This window comes from Protopterus annectens, chromosome 6.part0 (genome assembly GCF_019279795.1).
Source record: "Protopterus annectens isolate FY-2018-M chromosome 6.part0, PAN1.0, whole genome shotgun sequence".
Classification (NCBI taxonomy): domain Eukaryota; kingdom Metazoa; phylum Chordata; order Ceratodontiformes; family Protopteridae; genus Protopterus; species Protopterus annectens.
In genome coordinates, this window is record NC_056737.1 from 1,943,024,276 (window position 1) to 1,943,039,792 (window position 15,517).

Sequence of the window (15,517 nt, forward strand, 5' to 3'; positions counted from 1 at the left end):
AGAATATAAGGTGATGGATCAGATAAGAAGGCAAGAAATGTAGAAAAGGCATAAATATTGTTGCAAGTATAGAAAACTACTGGAACAACCTCATGTTGATCAGGATCTGAAGTAGGAATGGTTAAGGCAAGGTGAATTTAAACCAGAAGATGAAAGGTTAATATGGGCGGCCCAGAATAGTTAAATACATACACTTTGGTTTAGAAAGTCCATTGAATATATGAGAAAAACAGACAAATGCAGGTTTTGTAAAACAGAAAAGGAAACAATCCCACATCTTGTTGCTGGGTGTGATACATTAATGGCTGAGGGCCTGTATACTGAAAGGCATAATAATGTGGCAAGACTGTTGCATTGTGGATTATGCAAACATAACAATATTGAAGTAGACGAGAAGCATTGGAAACCTGAGCCACAAAGCATTATAGAAAATAATGTAGTTTATATCATATGGGATCACCCATTACTAACAGTTCAAAAATAGATGCGAAAAAAACAGATATAGTAGTCCATTAAAAAAAGACAAAAGTATCATTGATTATTGAAATTGATACACCTAGTGATTTTAGTGTCTTACAAACAGAGAGACAGAATATAATAAAATACCAGGATTTGCAGGCAGAAATTATGGCAGTGTAGAAGAAGGATTTCCAGACAATTCCAATAGCAATAGTAGCAATGGGTCTCATGAAAAATAATTTACAATTGTATTTAGAAATGCTACCAGTACATTGTTAACATCAAAGATTGAAACAATATTAATTTCATGAACTTTAATCATACTTTGACGTAGGAACAGGGTCTATTCCCATTATGGAAATAGAAACTCACAAGACTTGAAGAAATTAAGCCAATAGATACAGAAATATACACACAAGAAGATAGCATTGTCACCTCACAGCAAGAGTTTCCACTGTATGATTGTTGATTATGGTGCCTTCTGTGCAGAATCTGCATGCATTCCCAATATTTACATGGGTTTCCCTGGGTGCTCCTGTTTCCTTCCACATTTCAAACACATGCAGTAGATAGACTGGACACTCTGAGTGCACATCTGCATGTCTGTGTGTGTGTGTGTGTGTGTGTGTGTGTGTGTGTGTGTGTGTGTGTGTGTGTGTGTGTGTGTGTGTGTGTGTGTGTGTGTGTGTGTGTGTGTGTGTGTGTGTGTGTGTGTGTGTGTGCAAGTACATGCATGCATATATATGTGCGTGTCTCTGTGTGTGTGGGATTGAAGAACAACCATGGCAGGGATAGCCACCTGTCAGTGTGAATATTGGCTCTAGATGATAGTTACTGTTTATGCGACACCCTGTCCCCATGTACAAAAACTGGAAAAGAGAGGTTATGGAGATATGTATGTACACATACACACACACACACATATATATATATATATATATATATATATATATATATATATATATCTGTATGTGTGTGTGTATATGCATGTATGTATATATGTGTGTGTGTGTGTGTGTGTGTGTGTGTGTGTGTGTGTGTGTGTGTGTGTGTGTGTGTATATATATATATATATATATATATATATATATATATATATATAGATATATATATATATAATATATGTGTGTGTGTGTGTGTGTGTGTGTAAATATATGTATGAAATATACATAGATATGTGCATGCATACATGTGTGCATGTCTGTGTGTATCCATAACACACACCCACATAGTGTACAAAAGGAAAGCACTAAAAGATAACATTGTTGTGCTCCACTTTTGGTAGAGCGTTTACCATGCAGCATTCCTTTGTAGAAGAATTTTTCAGAGTCAGGTTTATGGATTAGGAGTAACATCTCTAACTCAAAGATTATCATCTGTGTTGAGTTTTGCAAGTTCGCCCAGTGTCTGTGCAGGTTTTCTCTTGGTGTTCTGGTTTCCTCCCACCTTCTAAAAACATGATTGTTGATTGCCTACACTAAATGCTTATCTCATGCAAGCCTATAACACCTTTTTTGTATTTCCAGTTAACACTCCTAGCTTCTTGTGCCATTCATAGGTTCATAGGTTCAAACCTTTTCTGGGTCTGACTTTTTAATTAAGTGACCAGCTTATAATAGGCAGAATTAGAAAGGCCATGGATTTATTAATGCAGTGGCACTAAGATAATTAATCTAGGATGTCCTGCAGAAGAAAAGCCTTGATTATATTATGCTTCTTAAGTTGATTTTTCTGAAAATGCCCTGGAATGCAGGAGTGTGTGTAGGCTATAACAGGTGCAACATTCCATACCACATAGACATTAATGAGTTATGCATGTATTTGGTTCTTCTACTAGTGGACACATTTGAAGTGGATCACAATGCATTTCATTGATTGATGACGTTCATCTTGGAAAATCATTGCTAGCACTCATTTTATTCCAGCCTCAGTAGTAATCCATTTGTTTTCTTTCTTTCTTTTTGGTTAACTTATTTTTATTTTTTTCCTTTACTCTATAGCTATGCAGTCATAGAGGTGATATATATGAGGTGGTAACTGGGGGAATTGCCTCCTTCGAAAAACACTTTTTATTTTATTGCTTCAGAAGAGTAAAGCAAGTCCCCCAATGCCCTGTACAAATTTCCCCTTCCAGTGTAAATACCACCTCAGGTCTCCCTTGAAAAAAGGCAACTAGCCTAGTAGGATTAGCTGGGTCAACAATTAATGAATGAATAAATAAATAATTAAATAAAAGATCCCAACGATGTGGAATAGCTGTCGTAGGTGGATTCAAATGAAGGATGTCCTTTAGAAACTACTTGACTTTGCCTTTTGAAAGCAAGGGGGGGGGGTAAGTGGCATGTAAGCTAAAATGGCAGACAAGTGTGCCTTTATAGAACAATATGCAATTCCAGTTTTCAGCATCTCACACAAGTGGGCCAAACTTGTTAAAACCCCACGTGAAAGGGTTCTCTTTTTATTTTATTTTTTTACATTTTTAATGATACCAGATAGAAAATCTGTTTCATTTGGAGATATAAGACTTTCTAGTGGTAGGTATTCTCACCTCCCAGAACACCTGAAGCATGTCCTCAGAAAATAGGAGTCTGAAGTGGATTACACAGTGTAGGCTGGGATGAAGCAGAGATCCCCTTTTCTGTGTGAGTAAGTCCACTTTGTAGGGTAACTTGTAGTAATGGCCCCTGGCTAGGTGAAAAAGGGGGAACCAGTGCTACCTGGACCAGAAGGGAGTCACCAGCAAGATTTTTAGTATATCTCACTGAATATTCAGTAGAATTCTGGGATTAGGGGGAGGGAGAAGGCATAGAGGTGTTTCCCCTTCCAGCAGAAAGAAAGGACATCTGTCCTCTAGGACTGGGGATGAGGAATCCTGGAGCAAAACTGCTTCAGCTGTCTTTTCTGAGTGGGGGAAAACAGATCTATTTGAGGAATACCCTATTTGCAGACTATGTCCAGGAATCCCTATTTAACATCCATTCATGAGGGTCTTTCATGGACCTGCTTAGCTAATATATGAGAACATTTTCTTTGGATAGAATGTAAACTACCTTTAGTGACAAATTGGACTTTATAGCCTAATCCCATGCCAGAAGAGCTAGCTTACATAGTTTGTAGGACCTGGTCCTCTTGTTTGTTCATATGCCACATTAGAGTAGTGTTGTCTTTGAAAATCCTGAAAGGGTCTGGGTTCCATATATGAGAAAATACCCGAGGAGGTCAAATTAGAACTTCTTTGGTATCAATGTGCTCCCTTCTTTGTCTGGAGGGCCACTGCCATGAACTGATGAAGTGTTTGTCCAGGCTCCCAAGCCAGATGTGATGCATCCATGTACAGTTCCTAGTTGGGAATGGGTGTGTAGAAGGAATGTCCCAAATTTAGCTGGATTTGAGAAACCCACCACTTTAACTCATTCTTCAGAAATGGCAAGAGTGGGATTTGGAAGTCCAGTGCCTGACAGTGCTGAGACCAAAGACATTTCAGGTGCCACTAGTTCTTGCTCATGTGTAGCTTGGTAAATGGTACCATGAGACTGGTTGCTGCCATGTATCTCAGGGTCCTAAGGATCTCCCTTGCAGAAGTAGATTTTAAATTGGAGAAGTGACTGGAAGAAGGTGAAGAGGGTCTGTATTTCCTCTAGGGGAGGAAAGGTAGTCAACTACTGGGTATCCAGTCTGCAACTTGGGAAACCCAGATCCTGGGAGGTGGTTAGAGAAGATTTTTGGAGACTGAGGGTGAATCCCAGTATCTCCACAGGTAAGACTGTGATACTGAGATGCAGATGAGCGGATGTCCTGAGAGGTATAGTGGATTAGAAGGTCACAAAGGTAAGAGAAAATTTGTATTCCGTGTCCTGCAAAAGACAATGGCTGGGGAAAGGCACTTGGTGAAGACCCTTGCAGTGGTAGATAAACAAAGGGATAAAGCAGAAAACTGAAATGCAATGAAAAGGCAGAGAAGCTGAGAGATTTTCTGCAGGTGAGGTGAATGATGATGTGCAGGTGTGCGTCCTTCAAGTCCAGGGACACCAGAAAGGCCAGAGGAGGATGAAAGGAAAATGAGTTTGCATGGAGATAAGTCCAGAATGGATCTCCAAGTACCTTCTTTTCTGGAAAACAGAAAAAGTCCTGAATAAGAACCTCTTTCTAAATAATGGTATGGCACCAGTTCTGTGGTGTCCTAATTGAGGAGACCATGTAAGAGAGGAGTAAGTAGGTGCATTTGATAGGAATGGGGAGGAGGAATACTTCAGTGATGGGCATTCCCTCCAAGTCATATTGTAACCTTGTTGAATGATAGATAATATGCATTTGTCTGAAGTGATGATTTCCCAGGCTGAAAGGAACAAGGTTAGCCTTATTCACAAGAGAATTCCTGGACAGAGGAGGGAGGAAGGTGGCAGTTGATAGGCTAACTTGTATGGAAAAAGGGATTTTTCCAGACTTAGAGTCTACAGTAGGTTTGTCATGAAATCTTTTCCTTAGCTGTTTCCTACCCTTCCGAGAAGGTTTCAGATCCATGCATTCAAAGGAAGTGGGTTTAGCTGGGTAATTTCCTTGACCCCATAGGTGCTGATGTGAGAAAAATCTGTTTTAAAGTCTTTTATCACTTTACCCTTCTCTTGCAGAGTCTTGAAATGTTTTGCTGCAGATGACCCATATATCAAGATTCTGTGAAGGGTGGAATTCAAGAGCTTGACCTTTAGATACTTAGGGAGGAATTGTAGGTGAAGCCATACAAATCTTCTAACTACTAATCCAGTAGCAGCATCCCTGGAAGAAGCCGCTGCAACGTCATAGTTTCATTTAATTTAATATCTTTTAAGTTGTGTAGCTTGCCCAAACATAGAAATCACTTGTTGCTTAGTATCAGAAGTCCTGGTGTTAGGTATTGTTTTATTTAAATCCCTTAAAATGGACAATAGATATTTTGTTATCTGAGTCTGTAATTTAAATCTCTGAAGGCAAGACTGACAGAGGAATAAACCTTCCTACCATACCTGTTCATGGCCTAATATGAATTGCAAAACAGCTGCTAGCAGAAGCTTAGTAGGTTTGTCAGTAGAAATGTAAAAAGCAAAAAGATCTACTACATGGTTTTTGCAATGAAGCTTAAGGTCCTCAGGTGCGTAATAAAACCTATTTGGCTTCTTGGGTGCTGGAGGCTGGGAATCAGGAGAAGTAGATGCAATGGCATCCATGAAGGTCTCCAAGACTGGAGGGCCAGGAGAAGGTATAAGAGCCTCTAGCTCCAGCAAGTTATAATATGTTTTTGTGCATCAAATACCTGTTTAGATTCCCAAACAAAGTGGTGCATAATTTTAGTTATTGTCTTCCTGTAGGAGATTTCCTGAATGGAGCAGTTAGGGGACAAGGTGTCCTCATCACCAGAAGTAAGTTGACCAACAGAACGGATCTTTGAAGAATATGTTAAGGAATCTTCATCTTATTCAGATTCTTCCTCCTGAAATGCTGATTCATGTCTCTTTTGATGGAGGAAGGAAAGTGAAGGAGTAGAAAAGAATGAAGGGTGTTTCAGAGAAAAGATAGTCTTATAGGGCCCTACAATAACTCTACCCAGTCCTTTTCCTGAGATGTCTGAACAGGACACACATTTTTGGTTTTCTGTTTCTTAATCTTAGGGGGTGACATCTGCCCTCAGGATGCAAGGAGGGAGGGTCAGAACTCTGGTAGACCTCAGTCTAAAGGTTCTGGACATATTGTATCTCAGGAGGCTTTGAAAAATTCCATCTGGTCCCTCTGAAATGATCACACTTAGTTTGCCTATCTCAGCCTTACCAGTATGAGCAGTTGAGTCAGATATGCAAGAGTCAGACATCATACAGGCCTCTGGCAGGATTGTAGTAGCAAGTGCTTAAAAAAGAAGTTGGATGTACTGTAGATTCTTGCAGCATCTGAATGGGTGTGTCCGAATCAAACTATGTTGCATACATTTCAGGCCTAGCCTTCTTGAACTTCATTTTTGGTGTAAGCGGGTCATCTGTGGCTGAGGACTTTTTCCATTTTGATATGCACAAGCTGCAGCAAACATTGAGTTTTTTGTTATGTGTTTAATGAAGAAAGTTGAGTGCAGAGAGTTTTAAGAACAAATCTGACTGTTTCTATAATCATGTTTAACCTGTAGACAAAATTAGCACTGGAGGTGGTGGTCCTTATAAGGTATGCCTACACAGTCACACTTCCCTCTCTTATGTGACATTTAATAATACAAGAAGACAATGGTTCCCCAATGGGGCACTTATCTGAATAAATGAAGGCAATGATAGCAGCCAACAACAAGGAGCTGAGCAAGCTGATGGGAGTGAAGATCCTACATTTAGACTGATGGCAAGATAGTCTGAAGAGCTTACACTCCTACATCTGCTTATGTACCCCTGCAGAGGATTTCATCCCAAATGTCATCACTCTGAGCTTCCACCTCTTCCTGCCTTCCCCCACTGTATTTCCATCATTTCTCTGTATTTTTCCCAGATGATCACTTAACACACAATGCAGAAAACTGACAATGACAGCATTTTAACATAAATTCAAATACTAACTACTACATTTATATCTGCTTGCCAAATTACTTCCTTCTGAACATCTGGATTATTTTATAAATTACAGCATTTTGCAGAATGTCTCCTTCCACAATTGCTTGGATTTTATTTGGAAAAGATTCTTCATGCTGGTACTATTATAGCACAACTTAGAAGTTAGTATGTGTGTGTGTGTGTGTGTGTGTGTGTGTGTGTGTGTGTGTGTGTGTGTGTGCGTGTGTGCGTGTGTGTGTGTGTGTGTGTGTGTGTGTGTGTGTGTGTGTGTGTGTGTGTGTTCATGCCACTGAACCTGACTTGATAAGTTAAGCCTGCTACTGATGTGTGATAGTTTGCTACATATTTTTCAAATAATGCCAGTGTGACTTACAAGCTTTCGAATACTATGTCCCTGATTTTCAGTGTGCCACAAATATTAAACCCTCTGCTATGGGAGCCACAGAATAAAGTCTTGTAATGTGTTAGACAGGGAAGGATAAGACAAAAAATATTTCACAAAATAATGGAAGAAAAAACCTGAAATGAAAATAAAGTTTGGAAAGGATAGAAAGAAATAACTAATGCGTATGAAAGGAGAACTGTATGATAGACTACTGAGTGGGAAAGGGGATTTCCATGAGTGGAAAGAGGTAGATTAGAGTGATTCCTAGCACTGCTCGTTAAGATGATATGTATCAATGTATCCAGATATTTCCATGTAAGCCGTGGGGTACACTTTTTAAATAATTTATTATATTTTGTGCAATTTAAGGTTATATAATATATTTTTAACTTGAATATTTTTGTGGATTATGGTTATATCATAATGATTTTTATAAATTTTACCAGAATGCCTGCCAAGTTATTTTTTTTTTTAGTTAAACCTCTGCTTTCTTGGATTGAAAAGGGCTATACTTGTGGAAGATAAGGAGGTCATATTCTGAAAATTGGTGTATAGTTAAAAAAATAATAATCTTGGCTATGCCCCTGATGCTATGGTAACATATGCTAATAATTTGTTACTCACTGGTTCTGTAATCCTGAATGTATGCAAAATATTTCTCCTTATTACTTCAGACCATCCTGCTTTCTTCTCAGTATTTGTAGACCTCTGTTCTGAAATTTGTTGACTTTTACTACTTTAAGTCTATTGAGTTTGTTAATGTTGCTGTTTATAAAATGAAAAAGAAACGAAGTTCTGCAACTGAATGATTGAAGTTCTAGTGTGTTATTGTATATCTGTGTGCTTTGTGCACATTAGAAACTTGAATTATTGGTCAGGAAATGATTTTGTTTGCTCAATTTCATATTAGAATGGCACAGAAATAAAGTTAGGTCAAAGTCCACCATAAAAATGTATTTTTTTATATTATGTATAAATAATGCTGCCACCTGGGAATAATTAACTTGAAGGATATCTGGCATACTGTAATGAAATGCTACATATCTGACTGTGTCCACCCAAGAGATGAAGCCCTTCTTGGTAACACTTTCATATATTTTCATCAAGTAAACTGTCTCCTAATCATGAGCAGATAGAGCTGTTGCTTTAGGCCCATTGTTTCTTAACAAACTAATTTTCTTAAAATGTTTCTGCTTTTTTTCACATAGCTTTCAACTGCTTTTCTTCTGGGACATGGATAATAAGTCATTCCCATTTCATTTTATATGTCTTCAGACCATTTTCCATGTTTGCTGGTCATTTAGTTGCAACGTCTATTCTATTAATGTCTTTGTAGGGACCCATCCTTTCTTAGCACTCCACATAACATTCTTAAAAACAGCCTATATAAAGGAAGAACACATTCGAGTTTTCTATGGTCACTGCCTTTCCCTATGAATTCTTCTTACCCAGATGACCACAGCCGTAGGTCATTTCATATAAATATCCATAATTATAGCTGTCAACAAACAAAATGAATGCCTTTATCCATATTTCTGTAGAGGATTGTTAGTATTAAAGATTGATTTTACTCAGATCATTTATGGACTTTTACTCTGCAAAGAAATATAGTGCTTTTCAGGATAGCTCATTTTCTATTCTGCTATCTAAGCCACTGCAAAGAATAATTACTATAATACTTAAGAAAAAGGATAGGGAGGGGTGTGTACAGTATTTTCACTCAAGAGACAGCATTAAGTCCTGGAATTAGCAGATTATAAGGCACCATGTAGCACCAACTGAATTACCAAAACTCAAAGCTTGCCACCCCAGGAGGAAACATCTGTAAATGAGGATAGTTATCTTCAACTTTTTGTGCTGTAATGGCATGATTGCTTAGCTTTTTCTTAGAGTCTCATGTACTTTTGGATTAATTCTTTTTCAATCAATCAGTGTGGTCATACCAACATGCCAGAGATAGAGGAAGTGCAGGTACATAGTTCCTGAGATCATGAGTCTGCTCCAGCGGCTGTGGTCCTTCTACATGGCACACCTCATCACAAAAGGTTTCTCATCCAGAAAAAAAGAGGTCATTGTTCCCCTCTACTCATCACTCATTACACCCATTATAGAGTACAATGCCCCTTTTGGTATGTACCTCACAAGACATCTACAACAACTGGAATGGCCGCAGAAGTACCTCACAAAGAGGATTACCAGCCTCAAACAGATGCCCTACACAGACCGTCTCAAAAAACTTCAGCATTACTCTGTCGCGTATCACCTACTCAGAGGTGATCTCTGTCTAACATACAAAGCTATGTCAAACCCAGAGCTGCTGGACATGCTACACTTAATGAAATCCCAATCCCTCTGAGCTACACGCTCTAGGGACCTAAACCTTTTCACCACAATAAAGAGAACATGACAGAGGGATACAGTCCTGTCCCAGAGACTTCCCATACTCTGGAATAAACTACCTATTTATATCAAACAAAGCTCCTCATTAGCACTCTTCAAGAAAAATCTTGATGATTGGATGGGAAATAGGAAATTCAACCCGAGGATCACTTCTGTGACTCTGCTCAATAGTGGCACAGGAAAATAATTTTCTTGGGTGGCAAAAGCCAGGGTACCTTTTTGTCTGGGCTTATATAGGCCCTCAGGCCGATAGCCTAGTACCTACCTATTAACCTATGAACATATGAAAGTACCAGATATTCAAGTGTCTATTGTAACTTGATACGAGGTTTTGTTTTGTTCTATTTCCTGAGAAGCCTCTCAGTGTTTTGTATTAAAGGATGGATGCTTGATTGCCAGAGACACTTGAGATGGCTGCAATAGATAAGCAGGTTTCCTTTGTGTATACTGTAACCTTAATATTATTTTTTGCCATTATTAAAAGTACATTATTATTAGTGGCAGCTACTGTAATAATCTCCACCTCCCTCTACCTTGTAAATTAAACTAATATGAGATGTTGTTAATGCAGCAGTGTGCTATGGACTAAATATAGAATAAATGTCTGCCTTGGATGATTACCAAACCTTCTATAAGCCTTTTATGAGGTGTTCAATGAATTTTCTCCATTTTTATGCTCTAAAATTGATATTTTTCAAAACTGTTAGACGCTTGTTTGTGGTGATTACATTGTAAGATATTTATTGGTACTCAGAGAGAATTTTATTTCTTCAATAGATTTACATTTAACGGTCAAGGCTTTGTGTGACTGAAACACTAAGGGGGAGAAAGGAGGGCTAAATATACTTGGACAGGATTTTAACATTTTAATGTTATGTTTTGTATAGCTGCCTCCCTAAAGTATCTCTTTTGTGAACTTAAAGGAATGACAAGAGTGATATAATTTATAGATAATCAAGTCTTAATACATACTGATAAGTAAAACTACATTCTGGCATGGCTCTTATCTTTGATTGATGTAGACCCTGACATATCCTCATGGACAAAAACTACAAAACGACAGCACAGAAGGCACCAACCAATTAGTTGTGCATTCAATGGCAATTCCCAATTAAAGCAACAATGTATATACATTTTAAAGAAATGTTACACCTAAAAAGTCATTTAGTAACATGATACTCAAACTGTTATGTATATTCTACGTGGGCAAAACTGAATGTAGACTGCGTGACAGAATCTATGAGCATGTGTATGCCATAGAAAAGAATAAAATTGACCACGCATTGGCAAGGCATTCCCAGGTAACTGGAGGCCACACATTTACTTTAAAGCCATTGACCAAATATAAACGGATACAAGAGGTGGCCCCACATCGTTACTTTTAGAAGAACTAGAATTATTCTGGCAGCTCACATTAAATGCATTTAATAATCCAGGATTAAATGAATCTTGTAACATTTTATGCCTGTTAAAGCTGAAGAGTTTGAACAGGTAAACTAGTGCATGATTATTTGCCTTTATATCTATTGACAAATTTGTTTAGAATATACATAACAGTTTGAGTATCATGTTACTAAATGATTTTTTAGGTGTAACATTTCTTTTAAAATGTATATACATTGTTGCTTTAATTGGGAATTGCCATTGAATGCACAACTAGTTGACTGGTGTACTTTTTTAAATAATATATTTAAATGTGGATGGCTAAATCTACTTTGATCTAAAGAAGTTATAACATTGGTTATAACGAAAAATGCTTAATGAAATTCATTTGAATTTTACTGGATTATTCTGTTTTTTTTGTGCTTGGTCTGGTGCCTTCTGTGCCGCCATTTTGCAGTTTTTACATTTGTTTATTTTGCTTATTTGGTTCGTGTTATATCCTAATGGACACCTTACTCCTTCAGTAACCTTATATGTTTCAGGAAGTTGGTGTACTTGTATACTTCATAGATGTGTACTAGGCTAATGGCCCTGGGGCCCTTACAAGCCTAGCCCATAGAAGTGCCCTGGCATTGTGCCACCCGTTGTTAGTTCCCAGTACCTCTTATCAAGTAGAGCCACTGGAGTGATCCCCGAGGTGAACTTTCTATTTCCCATCCACTCATCAAGATTTCTCTTGAAGAGGGCCAGTGAGGCACTCTGCTTGACATGTATAGGAAGTTTATTCCAGAGCATCGGCAGTCTCTGGGTTATGAACCTGTCCCTCCAGCATGTTCTGTTGATTGTGGTATTGAGGTTGAGGTCTCTGGAGCATGTGGTGAGGAGGGATTGGGATTTCTTTAGATGTAGCATTTCTAACAGAGCTGGGTCAGACATGGCTTTGTAAGTAAAGCAGAGATCGCCTCTTAGTAGATGATAGGAGACAGATAATAGCTGGAGATTTTTGAGTCTGTCCATGTAGGGCATGTGTTTAAGGCCTAGGATCCTCTTCGTGAGGTACTTTTGTGGCCTCTCCAGCTGTTGCAGGTGTCTAGTGAGGTACATGCCAAATGGGGCATTATACTCTATGATTGGTCTAATGAGGGAGTAGTACAGAGAAATGATGACCTCTTTCTTCTTGGATGCAAAACCCTTAGTAATGAGATGGCCACATAGAAGGACTTTCTGACCACACTGGCAATGTGATGGTTGAAGGAGAGGTTGCTGTCAATCTTTGTCTCCAGATCTCTTATAACGCCATCAGTGTTCAGTGGGCTTACATCAATGTGGTAATTAGTGGGAACTGAGTTTTTCCCAAAGGGGATGACAACTCATTTTTTGGCATTAAGCTTAAGGCCATGGTTTTGACACCAGTCATTGGCCTCAGTGAGGCCTTTCTGTAGGATGTCTGCATCACTTGGGGAGTTAACAATGGCTCCCAAACAGAACTTCAAACAGAACTTGCAGAACTTGCTGAATGCAAATGGATTGATTTCTTCAGGGCCTTTGTGAACCCTGAATTAAATGTTCAGAATAGTTTGAAACATGCTATTAAACTTAAACAAGATTGTTTATAATGTTTAGAGGTGTTGCTCTATTTATACACCAGGCTATCCATCTTTATGTTTCTTGTTTGTAGGTTAGTTGTTAGGTGGGAAGGCTAAATTGTAATATATGACATCATTTTATTATTTGATTGCTTGTGCTTTTTTATAGGCTATGTTTTATATATATATATATATATATATATATATATATATATATATATATATAGCTATTTTCTTTTTATCTCACCTAAGTGTTTTATGCATTGAGAAAGAGCTGCTGCTTGAAAGCTTTGCATCCTATTAAACAAGATTTTTAAGACTGGACGGTGTATTTCTTACTTGTTTCTTATTTTGATCTTGGTTGGTGCAGGAATACTTCAGTTCTGGTACATAGTATTTGTGTGATGAAGTTAGTCACCTCTGTTTTTAGGAGTCCAAAGTCAGGTTTGGAGAAGTTTTTCATAGTGGATACCTTTGTGAGGGGTGTGGGTGAGATGTGAATTTCCATGGTGATTAGTTTGTGGTCGGTTCCAACAAGGGAGGAATTGACTATTGGTGTAGAGCAATGGTTGCCCATGTTAGTAATAACCAGGTCATGGATGTTGCTTCCTCTAGTGGGGTAAGAATAAGCTGGTCTAGGGCATTGGAATTTATGAATTCCAGGAAGCATTGGGCCAGTGCATTGGTGCTTCAGTAGTTTTCCCAGTTAATGGAGGAGTAGGTGAAGTCTCCTAGTATGAGAGTGTTGTTGGACCTTGATAGATTCCAGGGTGCTTAGGAGTGAGAGTCTAGGGACATGGTTGGGGACCTATAGCAGGCTATGACCCAGATCACAGTCTTACCCAATGTTAGTTGTACCTGAAGTATCTCAAATGCATTATCCTGGGCTACTAGTCTGAAGGTGTGTATATCCTTTATGAATATGGAGACAACACCACCTTTGGAGCTTCGGTCAATGTTTTGGGGCCGAAAGGTGTGGAATGAATTATACCCTGTTAGCGCAGATGTGCTTTCTGATGCTTTAAACCAGGTGTCCATTACAGCACAAATGTCGATGTTCTCCATTTTGAGGAGTGCTTTGAGCGAGTGCATCTTGAGATTTAGACTTCTAGCATTGATAGCATTGAGCAGCATGACCCTCAGATTGCATTTATTTATAGTTGTTGTGGTGGTAATTTGGTCTTTGGAACGCCACCTAAAAAAGGCAGTATAGGGGTGGCAAAAGCCTTAGGCAGTACCCGGAAACTGTCTGTGGAACCTTTAATTGTTGACTTGTATGTTGATATAATTGTTGCGGGATTTTATAGATTTGATTGCTGATTTCTTCATTTATACAGTTATTGAAACTAAGAAGCAAACTTGGAAGAAGACTGAGCATTGAGAAAACTTGGATGCCTCACTAGTTCAACTTAATAGGGTTCCTGTCATTTAGGATGGTTGATATTTCAAGGCAGATGGCCTTTGACCTTATAGAATTTTAGTGTAATGTTAATGGGCTAGCAAATACTGTTAAGGGGATTTTTTATACATAAGGCATGTCCACACGTCCTTGTACCCCAAGAGACACATTTGGATTAGGTGGTGCTCAGAAAGCTATGTTTCCTTCTGTAGAGGACAAAGATGTGGGGGAGGGTTACTTTACTAGCTAGGTGGCTCTTACTTGATAATACAGGAAGATTTTGCAGATGCAAGATATGTGTTATGTGGTGCTCATAGGTTATCGCATAAGCTTCCAACTACATTGATTTTTTCTAGGTACAAACTAGCTTTTTTTCAAGGAAATGGAAGGAGGAAATTATGACAGTCCACAGAGGGATATTATTAGTGATAAACAATTGGAATTTGGTGACTTTGGTGACTGCTGTAAATCCTGGCTCTAGGCATCGTGCTTTAGATAATCCCATTAAAGTATTGAAAAATTATACTAAATTCTTTGGGTTGCTCAATCTAGGAGAACTGGTAAAGGCTAGTCATCAACTTTTAGTTTATTAACCTGGCACAGTGCTTGGTCTAGGATAGATAGATCCAACATCTAACAAGAACATGCCAGATTACTGGAAATGGCTTGAGCCTTACCCATCTTGGTTTCAGACCATGCTGCACTAATGTTGCTACTATCATAACATGGGTAACATGAAGTTCAATAACCTTGGTGGTTTCTTACCCACTATTTAAACTAAGTGCAGTCTGATAGTTGGTCTATGGGCAAATTGAATGAGATGCTACTGATATCATAGGATCATAGGAGATTACTAGGCTATTGACTAGGAGGTCATTTCAAGCCTATTCATTTCATCCCAATGTAATACCATAGACACGCTAGTCAATACCCAGGATTTTATTTAATAATGACTGCACATGTCCATGAGGGTATTCCTGGTAAAAAATGTATGGTTCCCCATCCACTCATCCAGGTTCCTCTTGAACAGTGTCATAGGGGTGCTCTGTTTCACATGAATTGGTAACCTTTTCCAAAGACACAGCAGTCACTAAGAGATAATTATGTCCCTCTGGGATGTCCACTTTAAGTTGCAGGCCATATTTAGGTCCCTTGAATGGGTAGCCCTAGTCCCATTTGATTTATAGATATGTAGCGAGTGCATTAGGTTTGGGTCTGAGATTGCTCTGTAAATCAGACACAAGTCTCCCTTAAGAAGTCTATACGATACAGAGTATAGTGACAGGGATCTTAATTGGTCTGTCTATGGCACATGCTGGAGTCCCTTGAGCTTTTTGTTAGATACCTCTGA

At 38.6% G+C, this 15,517-nt stretch overlaps 1 protein-coding gene across 2 annotated transcripts in view; it reads left to right on the top strand.

Moving 5' to 3' along the window:
* PDE1A (phosphodiesterase 1A) overlaps window positions 1-15,517 on the top strand; it is a 2,023,853-nt gene that overhangs the window by 316,317 nt on the left and 1,692,019 nt on the right. The window lies entirely within an intron of this gene.